Genomic DNA, 5,844 nt, shown 5'->3' with positions numbered 1-5,844 from the left:
CAAACCCTTCCCTTTACATTCTTGCAAGTTGCATGCTTTAATTTCCGCTGCTCATATACTCTTTGCATGCTTGCTTGAATTGTGTGAAGATTGCTTGACTTGTTCAAAGATAGCTAAAATCTGCCAAAGTCTAAAATTGGGAAAAGGTTATGTTTTTAATTGGTCAAGTAGTCTAATCACCCCCCTCTAGACATACTTGAAGGTCCTACATCGGTTCAACTAAAGTTGGAGAAACTGACACCCGCTAGTCAGCTGTGTGCAAAGCACGGCGGTAAAACCAGTCTCGCGTAAGCGTACGTGTAATGTCGGTCCGGGCCGCTTCATCCAACAATACCGAACCAAAGTATGACATGCTGGTAAGCAGTATGACTTGTATCGCCCACAACTCACTTATGTTCTACTCGTGCATATAACATCTACGCATAAAACCTGGCTCTGATACCATTGTTGGGGAACGAAGTAATTTCAAAAAAATTCCTACACACATGCAAGATCATGGTGATGCACAGTAATGAGAGGGGAGAGTGTGTTCATGTACCCTCGTAGACCAAAAGCAGAAGCGTTAGCACAACGCGGTTGAAGTAGTCGTACGTCTTCACGATCCGACAGATCAAGTACCGAATGTACGACACCTCCGAGTTCAGCACATGTTCAGCTCGATGACGTCCCTCGAACTCCGATTCAGCCGAGCTTTGAGGGGAGTTCCGTCAGCACAATGGCGTGGTGATGATGATGATGTTCTACCGACGCAGGGCTTCGCCTAAGCACCGCTATGATATTATCGAGGTGGATTATAGTGGAGGGGGGCACCGCACACGGCTAAGAGATCTAAAGGATCAATTGTTGTGTCTCCAAGGGGTGCCTCCCTCCCCGTATATAAATGAGTGGAGGAGGGGGAGGGGGCCGGCCACCCTAGGCGCGCCCCGTGAGGAGTCTTACTCCCACCGAGAGTAGGACTCCCCCCTTCCAAGTGGGAGTAGGAGAGGAGAGGGAAGGAGAGAGAGGGGGAAAGCAAAGGGGGGCGCCGCCCCCCTCCTTGTCCAGTTTGGACTGGGGGGGGAGGGGCGCGCGGCTGCCCTTGGCCGCCCCTCCTCTTCTCCACTAGGGCCCAATAGGCCCATTAGTCTCCTCGGGTGGATCCGGTAACCCCCCGGTACTCCGGTATATGCCCGATACTCCCTGAAACCATTCCGGTGTCTGAACATAGTCGTCCAATATATTAATCTTTATGTCTCAACCATTTTGAGACTCCTCATCATGTCCGTGATCACATCCGGGACTCCGAACTATATTGGGTACATCAAAACATATAAACTCATAATATAACCATCATCTAACTTTAAGCGTGCGGACCCTACGGGTTCGAGAACTATGTAGACATAACCGAGGCACGTCTCCGATCAATAATCAATAGTGGAACCTAGATGCTCATATTGGCTCCCACATATTCTACGAAGATCTTTATCAGTCAAACCGCATAACAACATACGTTGTTCCCTTTGTCATCGGTATGTTACTTGCCCGAGATTCGATCGTCGGTATCTCAATACCTAGTTCAATCTCGTTACTGGCAAGTCTCTTTACTCGTTACATAATGCATCATCCCGTAACTAACTCATTAGCTACATTGCTTGCAAGGCTTATAGTGATGTGCATTACCGAGAGGGCCCAGAGATACCTCTCCGACAATCGAAGTGACAAATCCTAATCTCGAAATATGTCAACTCAACAAGTACCTTCGGAGACACCTGTAGAGCACCTTTATAATCACCCAGTTACATTGTGACGTTTGGTAGCACACAAAGTGTTCCTCCGGTAAGCGGGAGTTACATAATCTCATGGTCATAGGAACATGTATAAGTCATGAAGAAAGCAATAACAACATACTGAACGATCAAGTGCTAAGCTAACGGAATGGGTCAAGTCAATCACATCATTCTCCTAATGATGTGATCCTGTTAATCAAATGACAACTCATGTCCATGGTTAGGAAACTTAACCATCTTTGATTAACGAGATAGTCAAGTAGAGGCATACTAGTGACACTATGTTTGTCTATGTATTCACACATGTATTATGTTTCCGGTTAATACAATTCTAGCATGAATAATAAACATTTATCATGAAATAATGAAATAAATAATAACTTTATTATTGCCTCTAGGGCATATTTCCTTCACACCCACATATAAAATATCAAAGTAACGAACGTGAATCATATGAACGTGATGAAAACTAGCTTGACGATTATTCCCATGTGTCCTCGGGAGCGCTTTTCTCTATATAAGAACTTGTCCAGGCCTGTCCTTTGCTACAAAAAGGATTGGGCCATCTTGCTGCACCTTATTTACTTTCATTGCTTGTTACCCATTACAAGTTATCTTATCACAAAACTATCTGTTACCTATAATTTCAGTGCTTGCAGAGAATACATTACTGAAAACCGCTTGTCATTTCCTTCTGCTCCTCGTTGGGTTCGACACTCTTACTTACCGAAAGGACTACGATAGATCCCCTACACTTGTGGGTCATCAAGACTCTTTTCTGGCGCCGTTGTCGGGGAGTGAAGCGCCTTTGGTAAGTGGAACTTGGTAAGGAAACATTTATATAGTGTGCTGAAATTTACTGTCACTTGTTACTATGGAACATAATCCTTTGAGGGGCTTGTTCGGGGTATCTTCACCCCGACCAGTAGAGCAAAGAGTTGCTCCTCAACCTATTGAACCTACTGAAAATGTTTACTTTGAAATTCCTTCGGGTATGGTAGAGAAACTGCTAGCTAATCCCTTTACAGGAGATGGAACATTGCATCCCGATTTACACCTAATCTATGTGGATGAAGTTTGTGGATTATTTAAGCTTGCAGGTATGCCCGATGATGTTATCAAGAAGAAGGTCTTCCCTTTATCTTTGAAGGGAGATGCATTGACATGGTATAGGCTATGTGATGATAAGGGATCATGGGACTACAAACGATTGAAGTTGGAATTTCACCAGAAGTTTTATCCTATGCATCTTGTTCATCATGATCGTAATTATATATATAATTTTTGGCCTCGCGAAGGAGAAATCATTGCTCAAGCTTGGGGGAGGCTTTAGTCAATGTTATATTCATGCCCCAATTATGAGCTCTCAAGAGAAATTATTATTCAAAAATTTTATGCTCGGCTTTCTCTGAACAATCGCTCCATGCTCGATACTTCTTGTGTTGGTTCTTTTATGATGAAGACTATTGAATTCACTGAGATTTATTGGAAAGAATTAAACGCAACTCTGAAGATTGGGATATCGACAAAGGTAAGGAGTCAGGTATGACACCTAAGTTTGATTGTGTTAAATCTTTTATGGATACCGATGCTTTTCGTGGATTTAGCACTAAATATGGACTTGACTCTGAGATAGTAGCTTCCTTATGTGAATCATTTGCTACTCATGTTGACCTCCCTAAGGAGAAGTGGTTTAAATAAAATCCTCCCACTGAAGTAAAAGTAGTTGCACCTATTACAGTTGAAGAAAAGACTATCACTTATAATGATCCTATTGTTCTTTCCACTTATATTGAGAAACCACCTTTCCCTGTTAGGATAAAGGATCATGCTAAAGCTTCAATTGTGGTTCGTAAGAGTAATACTAGGACATATACACCACCTGAGAAAATTAAAGTTGAACCTAGTATTGCTATGGTTAAGGATCTCTTGGCTGATAATATTGATGGGCATGTTATTTATTTATGTGATGCAGGTGCTAGAATTGCTAGACCCGATGCTAAAAAACATAGACCAGTTCTAGGCATGCATGTTATTTCTATTAAAATAGGAGATCCTTGTTATCATGGCTTATGTGATATGGGTGCTAGTGCTAGTGCAATATCTTACTCCTTATATGAAGAAATTATGCATGACATTACACCTGCTGAGATAGAAGAAATTGATGTTACAATTAAGCTTGCCAATAGAGATACTATTTCACCAATTGGGATTGTTAGAGATGTTGAAGTCTTGTGTGGGAAAGTTAAATATCCTTCTGATTTTCTTGTTCTTGGTTCCCCACAAGATGACTTTTGTTCCATTATATTTGGTAGACCCTTCTTGAACATTGTTAATGCTAAGATAGATTGCAAAAAAGATGTTGTTACTATTGGTTTGGGGGATATGTCTCATGAGTTTAATTTTGCTAAGTTTCGTAGACAACCCCATGATAAAGAATTGCCTAGTAAGGATGAAATTACTAGTCTTGCTTCTATTGCCATGCCTCCTAATGATCCTTTAGAACAATATTTGCTAGCCCATGAAAATGATATGTTTATGAATGAAAGAAGGGAAATAGATGAATTATTCTTTAAATAGGGACCTATTTTGAAACACAACTTGCTTGTTGAAATCCTAGGGGATCCTCCACCACCCAAGGGTGATCCCGTGTTTGAGCTTAAACCATTACCTGATACTCTTAAATATGCTTATCTTGATGAAAAGAAGATATATCTTGTTATTATTAGTGCTAACCTTTCAGAGCAGGAAGAGGAAAGATTATTGAAAACTCTGAAGAAGCACCGTGCTGCTATTGGATATACTCTTGATGATATTAAGGGAATTAGTTCCACTCTATGCCAACACAAAATAAAATTGGAGGAAGACGCCAAACCAGTTATTGATCACCAACGACGGTTAAATCCTAAGATGAAAGAAGTGGTAAGAAAGGAAATACTAAAGCTCCTTGAGGCAGGTATAATTTATCCCATTGCTGATAGTTAGTGGGTAAGTCCTGTCCATTGTGTCCCTAAGAAGGGAGGTATTGCTGTCGTTCCTAATGATAAATATGAATTGATCCCACAAAGAATTATTACAGGTTATAGGATGGTAATTGATTTCCACAAATTAAATAAAGCTACTAAAAAGGATCATTACCCTTTACCCTTTATTGATCAAATGCTAGAAAGACTATCCAAACATACACATTTTTGCTTTATAGATGGTTACTCTGGTTTCTCTCAAATACCTGTGTCAGCAGAGGATCAAGAAAAGACCACTTTTACTTTCCCTTTCGGTACTTTTTCTTATAGACGTATGCCTTTTGGTTTACGTAATGCACCTGCTACCTTTCAAAGATGCATGATGGCTATATTCTCTGACTTTTGTGAAAAGATTTGTGAGGTATTGATGGGTGATTTCTCTGTTTATGGATCCTCTTTTGATGATTTCTTGAGCATCCTTGATTGAGTTTTGCAGAGATGTGAAGATACTAGTCTCATCTTGAATTGGGAGAAGTGCCACTTTATGGTTAATGAAGGCATTGTCTTGGGGCATAAAATTTCTGAAAGAGGTATTGAAGTTGATAAAGCTAAGGTTGATTCTATTGAAAAGATGCCATGTCCCAAGTCATGCCGGTTTTTATAGGAGGTTCATTAAAGACTTCTCTAAAATTTCTAGGCCTCTGACTAATCTGTTACAAAAAGATATTCCTTTTGTATTCGATGATGATTGTGTAGAAGCATTTGAAATACTTAAGAAAGCTTTGATTTCTGCACCTATTGTTCAGCCACCTGATTGGAATTTACCCTTTGAAATTATGTGTGATGCTAGAAATTATGTTGTAGGTGCTGTTCTAGGACAAAGAGTTGATAAAAAACTAAATGTTATTCAATATGCTAGTAGAACTCTAGACACTGCCCAGAGAAATTATGCTACTACTGAAAAATAATTCTTAGCAGTTGTATTTTCTTATGATAAATTTGGACCTTATACTGTTCATTCTAAAGTAACTATTCACACTGATCATGCTGCTATTAAATATCTTATGGAAAAGAAAGATGCTAAACCTAGACTTATTAGATGGGTTCTCTTTCTA

The sequence above is a fragment of the Triticum dicoccoides genome, chromosome 2B, assembly GCF_002162155.2.
Source record: "Triticum dicoccoides isolate Atlit2015 ecotype Zavitan chromosome 2B, WEW_v2.0, whole genome shotgun sequence".
In the NCBI taxonomy this organism is placed as follows: Eukaryota; Viridiplantae; Streptophyta; class Magnoliopsida; order Poales; family Poaceae; genus Triticum; species Triticum dicoccoides.
The sequence above is the reverse complement of the archived record's forward strand: the minus strand, read 5'-3'. Positions refer to the sequence as shown.